General features: G+C 48.3%; 1 protein-coding gene across 1 annotated transcript in view; it reads left to right on the forward strand.

Moving 5' to 3' along the window:
• NCAPH2 (non-SMC condensin II complex subunit H2) overlaps positions 1-23,849 on the forward strand; it is a 228,765-nt gene that overhangs the window by 133,437 nt on the left and 71,479 nt on the right. The window lies entirely within an intron of this gene.

Consider the following 23,849-nt stretch of genomic DNA (forward strand, 5'->3'; position numbering starts at 1 on the left):
TGTAATATACTACATCACCACACCCCCCATATAATACACCTGTAATATACTACATCACTACACCCCTATATACACCAGTAATATACTACATCACTACACCCTTATATACACCTGTAATATACTACATCACTACACCCCCATATACACCTGTAATATACTACATCACCACACCCCCCATATAATACACCTGTAATATACTACATCACTACACCCTTATATGCACCTGTAATATACTACATCACTACACCCTTATATACACCTGTAATATACTACATCACTACACCCCCATATACACCTGTAATATACTACATCACCACACCCCCCATATAATACACCTGTAATATACTACATCACTTCACCCCTATATACACCTGTAATATACTACATCACTTCACCCCTATATACACCTGTAATATACTACATCACTACACCCCTATATACACCTGTAATATACTACATCACTACACCCCTATATACACTTGTAATATACTACATCACTACACCCCTATATACATCTGTAATATACTACATCACTACACCCTTATATACACCTGTAATATACTACATCACTACACCCTTATATGCACCTGTAATATACTACATCACTACACCCTTATATACACCTGTAATATACTACATCACTACACCCCCATATACACCTGTAATATACTACATCACTACACCCCTATATACACCTGTAATATACTACATCACTACACCCCTATATACACCTGTAATATACTACTTCACTACACCCCTATATACACCTGTAATATACTACATCACTACACCCCCCATATAATACACCTGTAATATACTACATCACTACACCCCTATATACACCTGTACTATACTACATCACTACACCCCCTATATAATACACCTGTAATATACTACATCACTACACCCCTATATACACCTGTAATATACTACATCACTACACCCTTATATACACCTGTAATATACTACATCACTACACCCCCATATACACCTGTAATATACTACAACCCCCATATACTACACCTGTAATAAAGCTACATCACTACACCCATGTACTACATCACTATATACTACACCATTATATACACAACACCATATACACCTGTAAAACCACTACACCCCCAGTATTAGTCACCAGTCCCCCCCCCTCCCCCATTGTCCCCTCCTCAGCTTATTAGTCACTACTTACCTCTCCCTTCTTATCGTCCCCGTCCTCAGGCATCTCCGTACAGGCCCCCTGCTGAGCTGCTCCTTCTCATGTACAGGCCCTGGCTGCGCTGATGCTGTTCTGCGAGGGGCCCCCGCCGCTGCTTCTCTCCCGGAAGTCCAATGCTGTTCCGCTTCTTCTCCTGCCCGGCGTGAACTTTTGAAATGACACCCTCGCGCCGCACTGACAACATCAGAGCGCGCGCGCGTGTGTCACAGAGAAAGTGCCGGCAGGGAACAGAGGAGCGATTCCTGCGTTTCGCTGCCTGCACTGACTGTGCGGAGCTGCAGGATCGCTTCCTGCCCGACACGCAGCAGCCCGGCTCCACTGCAGCGGCTAAAGACGGGCGGGCCGGTCACAGACAGTAGGCAGGCTGGATGTGGCCCGCGGGCCGCCCCTTGCCCAGGTCTGGTCTAGGAACAGGGAATAGCCCAAATGCAGGTGAGCTGGCTTATTTCATTTTTTGAAAAAGCTGGACACCTATTGTCCTTGATTGTGAGGGCACGGTTGGTCTTCCTTTGTGGGGCCCTTTGGAAATAGGGTAATATAGTCAATCACCCTGGTCAGCTATTAAATACACTACAGTTCAAAAGCTTGGGGTCACTCAGACAATTTTATCTTTCCATGAAAAATCATACTTTTATTTATCAAATGAGTTGCATAATGAATAGAAAATATACCATATTTTTAGAGGAGGAAAATAGGAAAATAAAATTTTAACTAAAAAATGTGGTCATGACACACTGTTATGGGGCGAGGATCTGCTGCTGACACTGCTATGGGGGTAATGTCCCCAAATTCTCTACTAAGGTACCCCATTCTGGTAGCGATCCTCCTGCCTTGTATATGATCCTGCTCATATACCCCCATCCTGCTCATATACCCCCATCCATCCTGCTCATCCTGCTCATATACCCCCATCCATCCTGCTCATATACCCCCATCCTGCTATATACCCCCCCTCCTGCTCATATACACCATCCTGCTCATATACCCTATCCTGCTCATATACCTCCATCCTGCTCATAATATACCCCCATCCTGGTATATGGCCTGTATCCTATGGCACAGAAAAAAAATAAACGTTTATACTCATCATTCCTTACTCCCTGCAGCACCGATCAGCTTCCTCTCTGTCTCAGCTGCAGCGCCACTGTGTGGAGCCGTCCCCCTGCAGCATCGCGATGTCTTCCTGTCTGTGCCGGTCCGCTGAGCTGTGTGGACACTAGCGGCGCGCACAGCGATGAAGTCATCGCTATGCTCACTGCTCTCTACACAGATCAGCTGACCGGCACAGACAGGAACGAAAGACATCGCGATGCTGCAGGGGGAGGCTCCACACACTGTGACGGGTGAGTTATCTGATTCACTGCACCCCGCGCTGATAATGATGCACGGGGAGCAGTGAATACAGCCGCACATGATCACTGCAGGCTGTAGTTGCCAGGGGTGATCATGCGGGCCGGCTGTTAATTAAATTATACGCGCGCACCCGCCCACCTGTTAGCGCCGGCTTCACCGCTGAGAGATGGGCGGGAGGATGGGCGTGCATATGTAAGGAGCAGGCCCACGTGGTCACGGCGGGCTGCTACAGCCTGCTCGTGCCCCCGATGACCCGCTCCACCGCAGCACCCTCATTCCCCGCAGCCACATTCAGACCATAAGACACACACCCCACTTTCCCCCAACATTTGGGTGAAAAAAAAGTGCGTTTTATGGTCCGAAAAATACGGTAGTCCAGACATTGACTAGGTTAGAAATAATGATTTTTTTTCTTGAAATAATAATTTTCTCCTTCACACTTTGCAAAGAATGCTCCTTTGCAGCAATTACAGTTTTGCAGACCTTTGGTATTCTAGCTGTTAATTTGCTGAGGTAATCTAGAGATCTTTCACCCCATGCTTCCAGAAGACCCTCCCACAAGTTAGATTGGCTTGATGGGCACTTTTTCCGTACCATACGGTCAAGCTGCTCCCATAACAACTCAATAGGGTTGAGATCTGGTGACTGGGCTGGCCACTCCATTACAGATAGAATTCCAGCTGCCTGCTTCTTCCCTAAATAGTTCATGCATAATTTGGAGGTGTGCTGTGGGTCATTGTCCTGTTGTAGGACGAAATTAGCTCCAATCAAGCGCTTTCCACAGGGTATGGCATGGCGTTGCAAAATGGAGTGATAGCCTTCCTTACTCAAAATCCCTTGTACAAATCTCCCACTTTACCAGCACCAAAGCAACCCCAGACCATCACATTACCTCCACCATGCTTGACAGATGGCGTTGGGCACTCTTCCAGTATCTTTTCAGTTGTTCTGCGTATGACAAATGTTCTTCTTTGTGATGCAAATACCTCAAACTTTGATTCGTCTGTCCATAACACTTTTTTCCAATTTTCCTCTATCCAATGTCTGTGTTCTTTTGCCCATATTAATGTTTTCCTTTTATTAGCCAATCTCAGATTTGGCTTTTTCTTTGCCACTCTGCCCTGAAGGCCAGCATCCCGAAGTCGCCTCTTCACTGTAGACGTTGACACTGGCGTTTTGCGGGTACTATTTAATTAAGCTGCCAGTTGAGGACCTGTGAGGCGTCGATTTCTCAAACTAGAGACTCTAATGTACTTGTCTTGTTGCTCAGTTGTGCAGCGGGGCCTCCCACTTCTTTCTACTCTGGTTAGAGCCTGTTTGTGCTCTTCTCTGAAGGAAGTAGTACACACCGTTGTAGGAACTCTTCAGTTACTTGGCAATTTCTCACATGGAATATCCTTAATTCCTAAGTACAAGAATAGACTGTCGAGTTTCACATGAAAGTTCTCTTTTTCTGGCCATTTTGAGAGTTTAATGGAATCAACAATGCTCCAGATGCTGAACGGAAAATCAGTGTTTATAGCTTCTCTAATCGGCAAAACTATTTTCAGCTGTGCTTGCATACTTGCACAAGGGTTTTCAAGGGACTTCTAAGCATTCAAAGCACATTTTTTTTTTTCATTGAAGCTAACATTAAATTAAGGAAATATCTAAGTGACCCAAAACTTTTGAACTGTAGTGTATTTTTTACAAATGTTATCAAAATCTTTACAAGTCTAAAATTTTCTTTACCGGATATCAGATACTGACTTATTTGTATGAGAGAGCGTTTACCCAGGCTATCAGGCACTAACTGGAAATATAGTTAGATGGTCCACTACAATTGGAAGAATTGCAGTTGGTGGTAGTCTCTATGGCCAACAATAAGTCACCAGGCTCAGATGGCCTTCCCGCAGAGATATATCTAAAACATATGGAGATATTTTATTGCCCAAATTGCTGCGCACTTTTCTTACAAAACAATATTGTTACTGCCCACAGACATTAAGACGACAGCGAAATCTCAGGCTCAACAAACTCATATCTTCTGTAGTACAGACTGATCAATCAGGGTTTATGTATGCGGCTAGCCGAGACCAACCCATTGGTCTATGTTAGTGTCCCATACCAATCATAGTGAGAGCATCATCAAAATTATCACCTGAATGAGATGAAGGAACCACCACACTCCACCAACTAAGCTGAAAGAAGCAAGAATAGGGTGAATTTGATTATGCAACAATAATATACTTTATTAGAGATTTGCAAACATTAAATATGCAATGAAAACAGTATAAATGCATGGAAGGTGATACCAACAAATGCCTTTACTCCCAATACACTTGTGGGTTTTCTTCTTAACTTGGTGTAGTAATGAACATAAAAATGGATAGAAATCTAGCCACAAATAGTTACACTCCTCCATAAAGAAGCAGATATATGGCCAGTGGACTTGCTTGCTATATTTGATGTACCCTACCTTTCATTTGCGGCTGGATTCTACCCCATTTATATCTTCATTACTCCCCAATACACTTATATGGTTTTCTCTCGACTTGGTGTGGTATAGGCATTTGTTTGTATCGCTTTTCATGCATTTATACAATATGTATTGCATTTTTAAAGTTTATGCAGAAGGTTTTGGAAATATACTTCACTCTGCTGGTACAGTAGGACACTGTTTGTTAGCAGAATAAAAACCACATGTGAACATACCCTGATTGTAGTTCAGTATTTTACAAAAACCTTTGACGAAAATGGGATAGCAGATACGTTATTATAATTTACTATTGAAGAAACACGTAGGGATAATTCTCCAAAGTACTAATTACAGTCTGTTTCAGCTAATCCCTGGGTTAATTTTCTCTTGTATGTTAGTTTAGTAATTATTAATAATGGCTTATTAATGATTGTGATAAAGTTTATAAAATATGATCAATATGTACTAATTGGTTTAGTTATTATTATTTACCAGATAGCAATTAAACTATATGGGGCTGATTTAATGATTTCTTTTTCGCTCTATTGGGAGACCCAGACAATTGGGTGTATAGGCTATGCCTCCGGAGGCCGCACAAAGTACTACACTTAAAAGTGTTAGGCCCCTCCCCTTCTGCCAATACACCCCCCGTGCTCCCACGGGCTGCTCAGTTTTTGCTTTGTGCGAAGGAGGTCAGACACGCACAGCACAGCTCCACAGATTAGTCAGCAGCAGCTGCTGACTAGGTCGGATGGAAGAAAAGTGGGCCCATATAGGGCCCCCAGCATGCTCCCTTCTCACCCCACTTTTGTCGACGGTGTTGTTAAGGTTGAGGTATCCATTGCGGGCACGGCGGCTGGAGCCCACATGCTGTTTTTCCTTCCCCATCCCCCTTAGGGCTCTGGGTGAAGTGGGATCTTATCGGTTTCCAGGCACTGAGACCGGGCTTCATCCACAACTCCTGTGGAGCCTGATGGATAGGAGCCGATACCGTTCAGGGACATGGCCCTGCATCTTAAAGGTACTCTGTATCCCTATGGGGACCGCGCACGGCATCACCTCAGCTTTGCTGGGTGTGCTAGTGCACCGGGGACCGCGGCGCTGACCGGGTCTATATGTGCCATTACACACTCAGCGTCGCTGAGTGTGTTTATATGTAAGGGCTACCGCACTGACCGCCGTTGCCACGGGACACTGCGGCGCGGCTGGGACTTGTAGTTCGCCGGGGACTTTCACGCGACCGCGCTTTTACGGCGGCCGCGTTTATTACTACAGTCCCCGGCTTCATTGCGGCCTAGTTTCCCTTTTTTTCTCCCGCCCTCAGCCCTGACAGGCAGGGGAAGGGCGGGACGCTGCACGGAGCGAGCAGCAATGAGGGCTGGAGTATGATTTACATGCTCCACTCCCCTCACTGTACACAGTATGAGCGCCCGTTTCGCGCTCTTTCTAGGCCACGCCCACAGCTTCCTCAGCTCGTCAGGACGCCGCAGCCATTCCTGTCAGCTCCACCGACGCTGCAGAGAGGGACATATTCATGGGAGACCCAGACACGGTCTCTGGTGGCCTCACAACCGCTTAGGCGGCTGGTAAACAGCACATGTGGTGCTAGCTCCATGGTGCTGTATTGTATGGGTACATTATTTGTGTACTGTATATAATTTACACTGTATGAGCACAGTTCTTTCTGGCTATATACCCTATTGTGTTACTCAGGGAAAACTATAGCATGGCGCCCATAAAAGGCAGGGGTGCCAAAACACAGGCTTATTATGTTGCCTGCGCCGCATGTAAGACCCAGCTACAGGCAGGTTCCACTGACCCTCATTGTGTACAGTGTTCGACCCCTGTGACACTTCCTCAGCCGGATCCTCTGCTAAGAGGGGCCCAGGGGGAGCCACCTGTTGACACTGTCCAGGTGACGGGGACTGAGTTTGCAGCCTTTAAGGATCAACTCTCTGAGACTATGGCTAAGATACTAGAAGCCTTGCAGTCCAGACCGGTATCTCAGCAAAGGGACTCTGTTGAATCATTGTTCCCTGACCCCCCTCAGTTGGACCAACAATGTCCTCACGGGGTATCTCATACATCCCAGACGGAGGGTTCGGACTTAGAACCTAGCCCCAGATCGTCTAAGCGAGCCCGCTTAGAATTTCCCTCGACATCATATTGTTTAGGGTCTCAGCGGGGGGATTCTCTGGTTGATGATGCGGAAACAGCTGATCAGGATTCTGATCCTGGGAGCGCTCTCAATCTTAATTCTCCAGACGGGGACGCCATAGTGAATGATCTTATTGCATCCATTCATCAGTTGCTGGATATTCTTCCCTCAGCCCCTCCGGCGGAGGAGTCTGATTCTCAGCAGGAGAAATTTCGCTTCAGGTTCCCCAAGCGTACACAGAGTATGTTTCTAGACCACTCTGATTTCAGAGAGGCAATCCAGAATCACCATGCTTGTCCGGATAAGCGTTTATCTAAGCGCCTTAAGGATACACGTTATCCTTTTCCCCCGGAAGTGGTTAAAGGTTGGATTCAATGTCCCAAAGTGGATCCTCCAATCTCCAGACTGGCGGCTAGATCCATACTTGCAGTGGAAGATGGGGCCTCGCTCAAAGATGCCACTGACAGGCGGATGGAGCTCTGGATGAAATCCATCTATGAAGCTATCGGAGCTTCTTTTGCCCCAGCATTCGCAGCCGTATGGGCGCTACAAGCTATATCAGCAGGTCAAGCGAAAATTGAAGCGGCCGCGCCACAAGTGGCTTCCATTACCTCCCAGACCTCGGCAATTGCGTCTTACGCTATGAATGCTGTCCTGGACTCTGTGAGCCGTACGGCAGTTGCGACCGCCAATTCGGTAGTAGTCCGCAGGGCCTTGTGGCTACGGGAGTGGAAGGCAGATTCCGCTTCCAAAAAAGCGTTTAACCGGTTTGCCAATTTCTGGCGACAGGCTCTTTGGCGAGCGCCTGGATGAAATCATCAAACAATCCAAGGGAAAGGATACATCCTTACCCCAGCCCAAGCAGAACCTCTCCCAACAGAGGAGAGGGCAGTCGAGGTTCGGTCCTTTCGGGGCGCGGGCAGGTCCCAATTCTCCTCGTCCAAAAGGTCTCAGAAAGAACAAAGGAACTCCGATGCATGGCGGTCTAAGTCACGTCCTAAAAAGGCCATTGGGAGCACCGCTAACAAAGCGGCTGCCTCATGACTTCTACCTCCTCTAGTAGCATCCTCGGTCGGTGGCAGGCTCTCCCGCTTTTGCGACACCTGGCTGCCACAAATAAAAGACCGCTGGGTGAGAGACATTCTGTCTCACGGTTACAAGATAGAGTTCATCTGTCGTCCCCCGACTCGATTCTTCAGGTCTTCTCCGCCTCCCGAGAGAGCCGAGGCTCTTCTGCAGGCGCTGGGCACTCTGAAGGCAGAAGGAGTGGTGGTCCCTGTTCCTCTTCATCAACAGGGCCACGGTTTTTACTCCAACTTGTTTGTGGTCCCAAAGAAGGACGGGTCTTTCCGTCCTGTCCTAGACCTGAAACTTCTCAACAAACACGTAAAGACCAGGCGGTTCCGGATGGAATCCCTTCGCTCCGTCATCGCCTCAATGTCCCAAGGAGATTTCCTTGCATCGATCGATATCAAAGATGCTTATCTCCACGTTCCGATTGCCCCAGAGCACCAGCGCTTCTTGCGCTTCGCCATAGGAAACGAACACCTGCAGTTCGTGGCACTGCCATTCGGCCTGGCAACAGCCCCACGGGTTTTCACCAAGGTTATGGCTACTGTAGTAGCGGTCCTCCATTCTCAGGGTCACTCGGTGATCCCGTACTTGGACGATCTGTTGATCAAGGCACCCTCTCAAGAGGCATGCCAACACAGCCTCGACGCTACCCTGGAGACTCTCCAGAGTTTCGGGTGGATCATCAATTTTCCAAAGTCAAATCTGACACCGGCCCAATCGCTCACATACCTTGGCATGGAGTTTCATACCCTCTCAGCGATAGTGAAGCTTCCGCTGATCAAGCAGCGGTCACTACAGACAGGGGTACAATCTCTCCTTCAAGGCCAGTCACACCCCTTGAGGCGCCTCATGCACTTCCTGGGGAAGATGGTGGCAGCAATGGAAGCAGTCCCTTTCGCGCAGTTTCACCTGCGTCCCCTTCAATGGGACATCCTACGCAAATGGGACAGGAAGCCGACGTCCCTCGACAGGACCGTCTCCCTCTCTCAGGCGACCAAAGCTTCCCTTCGGTGGTGGCTTCTTCCCACTTCATTGTCGAAGGGGAAATCCTTCCTACCCCCATCCTGGGAAGTAGTCACGACGGACGCAAGTCTGTCAGGGTGGGGAGCGGTTTTTTCTCCACCACAGGACTCAGGGTACGTGGACCCGGCATGAGTCCTCGCTTCAGATCAATGTTCTGGAAATTCGGGCAGTGTATCTTGCCCTGAAAGCGTTCCAGCAGTGGCTGGAAGGCAAGCAGATCCGAATTCAGTCGGACAATTCTACAGCGGTGGCATACATCAACCACCAAGGCGGCACACGCAGTCGACAAGCCTTCCAGGAAGTCCGGCGGATTTTGATGTGGGTGGAAGCCACGGCCTCCACCATATCCGCAGTTCACATCCCAGGCGTGGAAAACTGGGAAGCAGATTATCTCAGTCGCCAGGGCATGGACGCAGGGGAATGGTCCCTTCACCCGGACGTGTTTCAGGAGATCTGTTGCCGCTGGGGGGTGCCGGACGTCGACCTCATGGCGTCCCGGCACAACAACAAGGTACCAACGTTCATGGCACGGTCTCAAGATCCCAGAGCTCTGGCGGCAGACGCCTTAGTTCAGGATTGGTCGCAGTTTCAGCTCCCCTATGTGTTTCCTCCGCTGGCACTGTTGCCCAGAGTGTTACGCAAGATCAGGGCCGACTGCCGCCGCGCCATCCTCGTCGCTCCAGACTGGCCGAGGAGGTCGTGGTACCCGGTTCTGTGGCATCTCACGGTCGGCCAACCGTGGGCACTACCAGACCGACCAGACTTGCTGTCTCAAGGGCCGTTTTTCCATCTGAATTCTGCGGCCCTCAACCTGACTGTGTGGCCATTGAGTCCTGGATCCTAGCGTCTTCAGGGTTATCTCAAGAAGTCATTGCCACTATGAGACAGGCTAGGAAACCAACGTCCGCCAAGATTTATCACAGGACGTGGAAAATTTTCCTGTCGTGGTGCTCTGCTCAGGGTTTTTCTCCCTGGCCATTTGCATTACCTACTTTTCTGTCCTTCCTTCAATCTGGACGGGAAAAGGGTTTGTCGCTCGGTTCCCTTAAGGGACAAGTTTCAGCGCTCTCTGTGTTTTCCCAGAAGCGCCTAGCTAGACTTCCACAGGTACGCACGTTCCTGCAGGGTGTTTGTCACATCGTTCCGCCTTACAAGCGGCCGTTAGAACCCTGGGATCTAAACAGGGTGCTGATGGTTCTTCAGAAACCACCATTCGAGCCAATGAGAGATATTTCTCTCTCACGCCTTTCGCAGAAAGTGGTTTTTCTAGTAGCAGTCACTTCACTTCGGAGAGTGTCTGAGCTAGCAGCGTTGTCGTGCAAAGCCCCTTTTCTGGTTTATTCACCAGGACAAGGTGGTTCTACGTCCGGTTCCGGAGTTTCTCCCTAACGTGGTACCCCCCTTTCATCTCAATCAGGATATTTCCTTACCCTCTATTTATCCTCATCCAGTTCACCAATGTGAAAAGGATTTGCACTTGTTAGATCTGGTGAGAGCACTCAGACTCTACATTCTCGTACGGCGCCCCTGCGCCGCTCGGATGCACTCTTTGTCCTTGTCGCTGGCCAGCGTAAAGGGTCACAGGCTTCCAAATCAACCCTGGCTCGGTGGATCAAGGAGCCAATTATCGAAGCTTACCGTTCGGCTGGGCTTCCGGTTTCCTCAGGGCTGAAGGCCCATTCTACCAGAGCCGTGGGAGCGTCCTGGGCTTTGAGGCACCGGGCTGCGGCTCAACAGGTGTGTCAGGCGGCTACCTGGTCGAGCCTGCACACTTTCACGAAGCACTATCAGGTGCATACCTATGCTGCGGCGGATGCCAGCCTAGGTGGACGAGTCCTTCAGGCGGCGGTTGCCCACCTGTAGGAAAGGGCCGTTTTACGGCTCTCTTACGAGGTATTATTTTACCCACCCAGGGACTGCTTTTGGACGTCCCAATTGTCTGGGTCTCCCAATAGAGCGAAAAAGAAGGGAATTTTGTTTACTTACCGTAAATTCCTTTTCTTCTAGCTCTAATTGGGAGACCCAGCACCCGCCCCTGTTTTTTTGTGTACACATGTTGTTCATGTTGAATGGTTTCAGTTCTCCGAGTTTCCTTCGGATTGAAGTTAAACCAGTTTATAATTATTTTTTCCTCCTTCTTGCTTTTGCACCAAAACTGAGCAGCCCGTGGGAGCACGGGGGGTGTATTGGCAGAAGGGGAGGGGCCTAACACTTTTAAGTGTAGTACTTTGTGCGGCCTCCGGAGGCATAGCCTATACACCCAATTGTCTGGGTCTCCCAATTAGAGCTAGAAGAAAAGGAATTTACGGTAAGTAAACAAAATTCCCTTCTTCACAAATTCTTTGCCCTGGAGGATGTTTTATACTTGTGATTTTAGTTCTATGTAATTGTTTTAAGGAAATAAACAGTTACGTTTTGATAGTATTACGCCAATTGAAATAGATCATGAAAAAACATGAGACAATCTTTTTTTTTTTTCTTCATCGTTCCTTATGGGAGACCCAGACCATGGGTGTATAGCTACTGCCTCCGGAGGACACACAAAGTACTACACTAAAAGTGTAGCTCCTCCCTCCGAGCATATACACTCCCCGGGTGACAAATCCAACCAGTTCAATGCTTTGTGTTCAGGAGGTCACACACACACATGCATCCTCTGATTTTTGATTTTTGATTTCAAAGATTTGGAAGAAAAGCGGGTCCAATCTGGACTCCAGGCATGTCCCTTCTCACCCCACTGTGTCGGCGGTGCTGTTAAGGTTGATTTCAGGGCTGGAGCCCTCTTCATGCCGCGCTCCTTCACCATCCCTCGGGCTCTGGCTTGAAGTGGGAGCCATCACGGTTCTCACTGCTTTGCAGGAGACCGGTCTCCATCCGCAGCCCTGTTCAGGATCCTGACGGACGGAGCGATCACCCCCCAGGGACCTGGCACCTGCGTCTCACAAGCTAAGTACTGAGACGTTATTACCACAGACAGTGGTCTTTCCAGGGGTCCCTTGTACCTTATTTATTGGGGAGAGTGTGTTTTATAACTGTGTTAACATTTCCGGCCGGTTCTCCAGTTTTCTCTGGAGAACCGCGCCGATGGTGCCTGCACGCTGGCCGCATGTTTAAATCTAGGCCCCGGCTTCGCCTGAGGCCTACTTTCGGTTTCACTCCCCCTGCATGTCAGTCATGCAGAGGGACAGTGTGGCTCCGCCCAGCGGCTGTTCAGCACAGGGAAGGGACACTCCTCACTGAGGAAAGATTCCCTCCCCCGTATGCCTCATTTGCCCTCCGTCCTGCTCTCACAGTAGGCCCCGCCACCTCTCCTCGTGGAGACGCAGGCTGCAGACGCCATTTTCTCAGCGTTCTCAATGTCTGCATAACACATTGTGACAAAGGGGGGCCTGGGCTGGGGGATCTGGAGGGCACAGAGATGTCTCTATGTAAACGGTCTGGCAAGTCACAACCTCCGGTTGTGCAGCTGCTTATATACTCTGTTTATATACTCTGCTGAGGGTCATCCTGGACAGAGCCCCCACTTCTGCAGCATGTCTCATATCAGAGCAGTGCTGCAAGGCTGTTCTTATTATGCACTGCTGTAGGCTCGTACTGCCTGTACCGAGCACATAACCACATTGTGATGCCTGCTGTAACATAGTGGTGCCTCAGCCTGGAGGCTCATCCCCAGTGGTCCCTCCGGCTGCTCCGGCTCCGGTGGCTGAACCCCCGGCTTGGGTAGAATCCCTCTCTCCAGGGGACAGCTGTCCCGGACACTGCTGAGCATGCATCAGCCCCCTCCTCAGGGCGCTTCTGCTGCTACGGCTCGCTCAGCAAAGCTCACAGAGGATTCTTCATCTGGTCTCAGACCCCGTCCTCCTAAAATGGAGACGCAGGGTCCCCCTTCCCTCCTCGCCCCGCGGCTCTGGTTCACGAGCTGACTCGCAGGACAAGGAGGATGTCTTTACTGGGGGCTCGGACGCTTCTCCATGACCCCATTGATCTGTCCGGAAGTGACGCAGATGCTAATGATTTGATTGCGTCCATTATATTTGTACTGGACCTCAATCCGCCTGTATCAGGGGAGCACCCCTCTCCGGCAGAAAAGCATCAGTATACCTTGCCTAAGAGAACAAGGAGTGTGTTCCTTATCCACTCCAGCTTCAGGTCACTGTGACCAAGCCCAGAGCCTGTCCTGACAGACGCTTTCCAAAGCGTGGTTCTGATGACTGTTTCCCCCTTCCACCAGTGGTGGTCAAGGAGTGGGCTCATTCACCAAGGGTGGACCCTCCGGTGTCTAGACTTCAGCCCGGACAGTTGTATCAGTGGCTGACGGCACCTCTCCGCCATCCCACTGTCCGCCAGGTTGTCCTTCTGGCCAAATCTATATATGAGGCGGCAGGGGCCTCGTTATCCCCATCTTTTGCAGCAGTGCGGGCTCTCAAAGCCATCTCTGCTTCTCGGGAGGAGATGCATTCCCTCACCAGGGACTTTATGCCCGAAATGGTTGCCTTAACTTCCAGGCTTCAGTCTTTTCATCCTATGCCATGTCTGCCATGCTGGAGACTGTCACCGCACTGCGGTGGCCTCGGCTACTTCCCTCGCTATCCGCAGGTTCCTGTGGCTTCGAGAGTGGAAGGCAGATGCTTCTTAAGAAGTTCCTTGCTGGACTCCCTTTTGCCGGGACCAGTCTATTTGGTGAACAACTGGATGAAATTATTCAGGAAGTTTTTGGCAGGAAGAGTACTTCCATGCCACAACCCAGGAAACCTGTCCAGGGCAGGAACCAGTCGAGGTTTCGTTCCTTTCGTTCCTCTAACTGGTCGTCCTCTAAGCCCTCGGCCTCGTCCACTAACTCAGCCAAGGTCCGTCAGGCGGGGCACTCCGGAAGTGGATCTAATGGCAACCCGGCACAACAACGAGGTCCCGGTTTACGTGGCTCGCTCCCACGATCCTCAGGCCTTGGCAGCGGACGCGCTGGTTCCAGATTGGTCCCAGTTCCTTCTGGCCTCCGTGTTTCCCCCTCTAGCTCTCTTGCCCAGAGTCCTGCACAAGATCAGAATGGAGGGCCGTCGGGTCTTACTCATCGCCCCAGACTTGCCCAGGTGAGCTTGGTTCCCAGACCTGCTCCGTCTGTCCGTAGAGGTGCTGTGGCATCTCCCGGACCGGCCAGACCTTCTCTCACAAGGTCCGTTTTCTGCCAGAATTCTGCGGCTCTCAGATTGACGGCGTGGCTCTTGAGCCCTGAATCCTTACGGCTTCAGGCATTCCTTCCGAGGTCATCTTCACTATGACTCAGGCTCGGAAGTCTTCCTCGGCCAGGATTTACCACAGGACTTGGAGAATTTTCCTGTCCTGGTGTCGTTCTTCCGGCCATGCTCCTTGGCCGTTTTTCCTTGCCGACCATCCTGTCCTTCTACAGTCCGGCCTGCAGCTAGGACTGCCCCTCAATTCCCTCAAGGGACAGGTTTCGGCTCTGTCAGCGTTGTTCCAGCGGCGTATCGCCCGGCTGGCCCAGATGCGCACCTTCATGCAGGGCGCATCTCACATCATTCCGCCTTACCGGCGGTCTCTGGATCCCTGAGACCTTAATCGGGTCCTCATGGCCTTACAGAAACCCTCCCTTTGAGCCTCTTAGGGAGGTTTCGTTGTTTCGTCTTTCACAGAAAGTGGTCTTTCTGGTGGCCATAATTTCTCTCAGGAGAGTCTCTGATTTGACTGTGCTCTCTTCGGAGTCACCCTCTTTTGTTTTTTTTCACCAAGACAAGGTGGTTCTCCGTCCGACTCCGGGCCTTCTCCCTAAGGTGGTGTCTCCTTTCCACCTTTATCCAGGACATTTCATTGTCCTCCCTTTGTTCGGCCCCTGTGCATCGCTTTGAGAAAGCGTTGCATGTTTTAGATTTGGTGCGGACGCTCCGGATCTGTGTCACCGCTGTTTTTTTTCAGGCGGTGCACCTCTCTTTTTGTGCTGACCACAGGTCAGCGCAAGGGTCTCTTGGCCTCTAAACCGACCCTAGCTCGTTGGATTAGGTCGGTCATATCCAATGCCTACCAATGTTCTCAGGTGCCTCCCCCGCCGGGGATTAAGGCGCACTCGACCAGAGCTGTCGGTGCCTCTTGGGCTACGGCTCAGCAGGTCTGTCAGGCTGCCACTTGGTCTAGTCTGCACACCTTTTCGAAGCACTACCAAGTGCATGCTCATGCTTCGGCAGATGCGAGCTTGGGCAGACGCATCCTTCGGACGGCTGTCGCCCATTTGTGAAGTTAGGTTTGCCTACTTCTCGGTTTCTGTTTATTTCCCACCCATAGACTGCTTTGAGACGTCCCATGGTCTGGGTCTCCCATAAGGAACGATGAAGAAAAAGAGAATTTTGTTTACTTACCGTAAATTCTTTTTCTTATAGTTCCGACATGGGAGACCCAGCACCCTCCCTGTTGCCTGTTGGCAGCTTTCTTGTTCCGTGTGTTTTCACCGGCTGTTGTTGTAGACAGAGGTTCCGGTTATTCCGGGTTTTACTCTATCTCTACTTATGGGTGGATGTCCTCCTTCAGCTTTGGCACTAAACTGGTTGGATTTGTTATCCGGGGAGTGTATATGCTCGGAGGGAGGAGCTACACTTTTAGTGTAGTACTTTGCGTGTCCTCCGGAGGCAGTAGCTATACACCCATGGTCTGGGTCTCCCATGTCGGAACTATAAGAAAAAGAATTTACGGTAAGTAAACAAAATTCTCTTTTTTTCCCTGCCAAGGGTCATGTGGATATTTCTATCCTCATTTGCAGAACAAAATTATCAACTTAAAAAATGATCCTGCTATATTTTAGTTAAACAAATAATAATGAATTCTCCCATAATATGATGACTGGAGCTGATTGTCGTTGGTGAGGCATGTCTTCTTGGGTGATATTGATGATGTTGCTACTCATCACTGCTTTTCCAGGTTTGCATCAGACTGGAGAGCAGCCAACTCTCTGCGATTTTGTAAAGAACTGACCTCTGCAGTAAGTTGTACTGAACACATGGATATTACACTGCATGTCTCCTCACAGTGGGAAATTCATCACTGCTCACGTTATAATTATAGAACCCAGGCAGTGAGCGGAAAGTATACATCACATAGGAGACACTGAGACTGCGGTAAATAAATCACACAGGATGCACCAATACTGTTCTTTATCCATCACATAGGCGATACTGGAACTGGTGTATATACATCACATGGGAGACACTGGGACTGGTTTATATGCATCACATGGGAGACACTAGGACTGTTGTACATACATCACATGGGAGACACTGGGACCGGTGTATGTACATCAGATGGGAGACACCGAACAGTGTATATACTGTACATCAGATGGGAGACACTGGGACTGGTGTATATACATCACATGGGAGACACTTGGACTGGTGTATATACATCACATGGGAGACAGTGGGACCGGTGTATGTACATCAGATGAGAGACACTGAACAGTGTATATACTGTACATCAGATGGGAGACACTTGGACTGGTGTATATACATCACATGGGAGACACTTGGACTGGTGTATATACATCACATGGGAGACACTTGGACTGGTGTATATACATTACATGGGAGACACTTGGACTGGTGTATATACATTACATGGGAGACACTTGGACTGGTGTATATACATCACATGGAAGACACTTGGACTGGTGTATATACTTCACATGGGAGACAGTGGGACCGGTGTATGTACATCAGATGGGAGACACTTGAACTGGTGTATATACATCACATGGGAGACACTGGGACTGGTTTATATGCATCACATGGGAGACACTAGGACTGTTGTACATACATCACATGGGAGACACTGGGACCGGTGTATGTACATCTGATGGGAGACACTGAACAGTGTATATACTGTATACCAGATGGGAGTCACTGGGACTGGTGTATATACATCACATGGGAGACATTGAGGCTGGTGTAATATACATCACATGGGAGACACTGGGACTGGTGTACATACAGCACATGGGAGACACCTTGGACTGGTGTATATACATCACATGGGAGACACTTGGACTGGTGTATATACATCACATGGGAGACAGTGGGACCGGTGTATGTACATCACATGGGAGACAGTGGGACCGGTGTATGTACATCAGATGGGAGACACTGAACAGTGTATATACTGTACATCAGATGGGAGACATTGGGACTGGTGTATATACATCACATGGGAGACATTGAGGCTGGTGTAATATACATCACATGGAAGACACTGGGAATGGTGTACATACAGCACATGGGAGACACTTGGACTGGTGTATATACATCACATGGGAGACAGTGGGACCGGTGTATGTACATCAGATGGGAGACACTGAACAGTGTATATACTGTACATCAGATGGGAGACACTGGGACTGGTGTATATACATCACATGGGAGACACTTGGACTGGTGTATATACATCACATGGGAGACACTTGGACTGGTGTATATACATCACATGGGAGACACTTGGACTGATGTATATACATCACATGGGAGACACTTGGCCTGGTGTATATACATCACATGGGAGACACTTGGACTGGTGTAGATACATTACATGGGAGACAGTGGGACCGGTGTATGTACATCAGATGGGAGACACTTGAACTGGTGTATATACATCACATGGGAGACACTGGGACTGGTGTACATACAGCACATGGGAGACACTAGGACTGTTGTACATACATCACATGGGAGACACTGGGACTGGTGTATATACATCACATGGGAGACACTTGGACTGGTGTATATACATCACATGGGAGACACTTGGACTGGTGTATATACATCACATGGGAGACAGTGGGACCGGTGTATGTACATCAGAAGGGAGACAGTGGGACCGGTGTATGTACATCAGATGGGAGACACTGAACAGTGTATATACTGTACATCAGATGGGAGACATTGGGACTGGTGTATATACATCACATGGGAGACATTGAGGCTGGTGTAATATACATCACATGGGAGACACTGGGAATGGTGTACATACAGCACATGGGAGACACTTGGACTGGTGTATATACATCACATGGGAGACAGTGGGACCGGTGTATGTACATCAGATGGGAGACACTGAACAGTGTATATACTGTACATCAGATGGGAGACACTGGGACTGGTGTATATACATCACATGGGAGACACTTGGACTGGTGTATATACACCACATGGGAGACACTTGGACTGGTGTATATACATCACATGGGAGACACTTGGACTGGTGTATATACATAACATGGGAGACAGTGGGACCGGTGTATGTACATCAGATGGGAGACACTGAACAGTGTATATACTGTACATCACATGGGAGACACTTGGACTGGTGTATATACACCACATGGGAGACACTTGGACTGGTGTATATACACCACATGGGAGACACTTGGACTGGTGTATATACATCACATGGGAGACAGTGGGACCGGTGTATGTACATCAGAAGGGAGACACTGAACAGTGTATATACTGTACATCAGATGGGAGACACTGGGACTGGTGTATATACATGACATGGGAGACACTTGGACTGGTGTATATACACCACATGGGAGACACTTGGAATGGTGTATATACATCACATGGGAGACACTTGGACTGGTGTATATACATCACATGGGAGACAGTGGGACCGGTGTATGTACATCAGAAGGGAGACAGTGGGACCGGTGTATGTACATCAGATGGGAGACACTGAACAGTGTATATACTGTACATCAGATGGGAGACATTGGGACTGGTGTATATACATCAGATGGGAGACATTGGGACTGGTGTATATACATCACATGGGAGACATTTGGACTGGTGTATATACATCACATGGGAGACACTTGGACTGGTGTATATACATCACATGGGAGACACTTGGACTGGTGTATATACATCACATGGGAGACACTTGGACTGGTGTATATACATCACATGGGAGACATTGAGGCTGGTGTAATATACATCACATGGGAGACACTGGGACTGGTGTACATACAGCACATTGGAGACACTTGGACTGGTGTATATACATCACATGGGAGACACTTGGACTGGTGTATATACATCACATGGGAGACACTTGGACTGGTGTATATACATCACATGGGAAACACTTGGACTGGTGTATATACATCACATGGGAGACAGTGGGACCGGTGTATGTACATCAGAAGGGAGACACTGAACAGTGTATATACTGTACATCAGATGGGAGACACTGGGACTGGTGTATATACATCACATGGGAGACACTTGGACTGGTGTATATACATCACATGGGAGACACTTGGACTGGTGTATATACATCACATGGGAGACAGTGGGACTGGTGTATGTACATCAGATGGGAGACACTGAACAGTGTATATACTGTACATCAGATGGGAGACACTGGGAGTGGTGTATATATGTCACATGGGAGACAGTTTGACCGGTGTATGTACATCAGATGGGAGACACTGAACAGTGTATATACTGTACATCAGATGGGAGACACTGGGACTGGTGTATATACATCACATGGGAGACAGTGGGACCGGTGTATGTACATCAGAAGGGAGACACTGAACAGTGTATATACTGTACATCAGATGGGAGACACTGGGACTGGTGTATATACATCACATGGGAGACACTTGGACTGGTGTATATACATCACATGGGAGACACTTGGACTGGTGTATATACATCACATGGGAGACACTTGGACTGGTGTATATACATCACATGGGAGACAGTGGGACCGGTGTATGTACATCAGATGGGAGACACTGAACAGTGTATATACTGTACATCAGATGGGAGACATTGGGACAGGTGTATATACATCACATGGGAGACACTTGGACTGGTGTATATACATCACATGGGAGACACTTGGACTGGTGTATATACACCACATTGGAGACACTTGGACTGGTGTATATACATCACATGGGAGACACTTGGACTGGTGTATATACATCACATGGGAGACACTTGGACTGGTGTATATACATCACATGGGAAACACTTGGACTGGTGTATATACATCACATGGGAGACAGTGGGACCGGTGTATGTACATCAGATGGGAGACACTGAACAGTGTATATACTGTACATCAGATGGGAGACACTGGGACTGGTGTATATACATCACATGGGAGACATTGAGGCTGGTGTAATATACATCACATGGGAGACACTGGGACTGGTGTACATACAGCACATGGGAGTCACTTGGACTGGTGTATATACATCACATGGGAAACACTTGGACTGGTGTATATACATCACATAGGAGACAGTGGGACCGGTGTATGTACATCAGATGGGAGACACTGAACAGTGTATATACTGTACATCATATGGGAGACACTGGGACTGGTGTATATACATCACATGGGAGACACTTGGACTGGTGTATATACATCACATGGGAGACACTTGGACTGGTGTATATACATCACATGGGAGACAGTGGGACCGGTGTATGTACATCAGATGGGAGACACTGAACAGTGTATATACTGTACATCAGATGGGAGACATTGGGACAGGTGTATATACACCACATGGGAGACACTTGGACTGGTGTATATACATCACATGGGAGACACTTGGACTGGTGTATATACATCACATGGGAGACAGTGGGACCGGTGTATGTACATCAGAAGGGAGACACTGGGACTGGTGTATATACATCACATGGGAGACACTTGGACTGGTGTATATACATCACATGGGAGACACTTGGACTGGTGTATATACATCACATGGGAGACACTTGGACTGGTGTATATACACCACATGGGAGACACTTGGACTGGTGTATATACATCACATGGGAGACACTTGGACTGGTGTATATACATCACATGGGAGACAGTGGGACCGGTGTATGTACATCAGAAGGGAGACACTGAACAGTGTATATACTGTACATCAGATGGGAGACACTGGGACTGGTGTATATACATGACATGGGAGACACTTGGACTGGTGTATATACACCACATGGGAGACACTTGGAATGGTGTATATACATCACATGGGAGACAGTGGGACCGGTGTATGTACATCAGAAGGGAGACAGTGGGACCGGTGTATGTACATCAGATGGGAGACACTGAACAGTGTATATACTGTACATCAGATGGGAGACATTGGGACTGGTGTATATACATCAGATGGGAGACATTGGGACTGGTGTATATACATCACATGGGAGACATTTGGACTGGTGTATATACATCACATGGGAGACACTTGGACTGGTGTATATACATCACATGGGAGACACTTGGACTGGTGTATATACATCACATGGGAGACACTTGGACTGGTGTATATACATCACATGGGAGACATTGAGGCTGGTGTAATATACATCACATGGGAGACACTGGGACTGGTGTACATACAGCACATTGGAGACACTTGGACTGGTGTATATACATCACATGGGAGACACTTGGACTGGTGTATATACATCACATGGGAGACACTTGGACTGGTGTATATACATCACATGGGAAACACTTGGACTGGTGTATATACATCACATGGGAGACAGGGGGACCGGTGTATGTACATCAGAAGGGAGACACTGAACAGTGTATATACTGTACATCAGATGGGAGACACTGGGACTGGTGTATATACATCACATGGGAGACACTTGGACTGGTGTATATACATCACATGGGAGACACTTGGACTGGTGTATATACATCACATGGGAGACAGTGGGACTGGTGTATGTACTTCAGATGGGAGACACTGAACAGTGTATATACTGTACATCAGATGGGAGACACTGGGAGTGGTGTATATATGTCACATGGGAGACAGTTTGACCGGTGTATGTACATCAGATGGGAGACACTGAACAGTGTATATACTGTACATCAGATGGGAGACACTGGGACTGGTGTATATACATCACATGGGAGACAGTGGGACCGGTGTATGTACATCAGAAGGGAGACACTGAACAGTGTATATACTGTACATCAGATGGGAGACACTGGGACTGGTGTATATACATCACATGGGAGACACTTGGACTGGTGTATATACATCACATGGGAGACACTTGGACTGGTGTATATACATCACATGGGAGACACTTGGACTGGTGTATATACATCACATGGGAGACAGTGGGACCGGTGTATGTACATCAGATGGGAGACACTGAACAGTGTATATACTGTACATCAGATGGGAGACATTGGGACAGGTGTATATACATCACATGGGAGACACTTGGACTGGTGTATATACATCACATGGGAGACACTTGGACTGGTGTATATACACCACATTGGAGACACTTGGACAGGTGTATATACATCACATGGGAGACACTTGGACTGGTGTATATACATCACATGGGAGACACTTGGACTGGTGTATATACATCACATGGGAAACACTTGGACTGGTGTATATACATCACATGGGAGACAGTGGGACCGGTGTATGTACATCAGATGGGAGACACTGAACAGTGTATATACTGTACATCAGATGGGAGACACTGGGACTGGTGTATATACATCACATGGGAGACATTGAGGCTGGTGTAATATACATCACATGGGAGACACTGGGACTGGTGTACATACAGCACATGGGAGTCACTTGGACTGGTGTATATACATCACATGGGAAACACTTGGACTGGTGTATATACATCACATAGGAGACAGTGGGACCGGTGTATGTACATCAGATGGGAGACACTGAACAGTGTATATACTGTACATCATATGGGAGACACTGGGACTGGTGTATATACATCACATGGGAGACACTTGGACTGGTGTATATACATCACATGGGAGACACTTGGACTGGTGTATATACATCACATGGGAGACAGTGGGACCGGTGTATGTACATCAGATGGGAGACACTGAACAGTGTATATACTGTACATCAGATGGGAGACATTGGGACAGGTGTATATACACCACATGGGAGACACTTGGACTGGTGTATATACATCACATGGGAGACACTTGGACTGGTGTATATACATCACATGGGAGACAGTGGGACCGGTGTATGTACATCAGAAGGGAGACACTGGGACTGGTGTATATACATCACATGGGAGACACTTGGACTGGTGTATATACATCACATGGGAGACACTTGGACTGGTGTATATACATCACATGGGAGACACTTGGACTGGTGTATATACACCACATGGGAGACACTTGGACTGGTGTATATACATCACATGGGAGACACTTGGACTGGTGTATATACATCACATGGGAGACACTTGAACTGGTGTATATACGCCACATGGGAGACACTTGGACAGGTGTATATACACCACATGGGAGACACTTGAACAGGTGTATATACACCACATGGGAGACACTTGGACTGGTGTATATACATCACATGGGAGACACTTGGACTGGTGTATATACATCACATGGGAGACAGTGGGACCGGTGTATGTACATCAGAAGGGAGACACTGGGACTAGTGTGTGTGTGTGTGTATGTATGTATGTATGTATGTATGTATGTGTATA

The sequence above is a fragment of the Anomaloglossus baeobatrachus genome, chromosome 4 (genome assembly GCF_048569485.1).
Source record: "Anomaloglossus baeobatrachus isolate aAnoBae1 chromosome 4, aAnoBae1.hap1, whole genome shotgun sequence".
NCBI lineage: Eukaryota > Metazoa > Chordata > Amphibia > Anura > Aromobatidae > Anomaloglossus > Anomaloglossus baeobatrachus.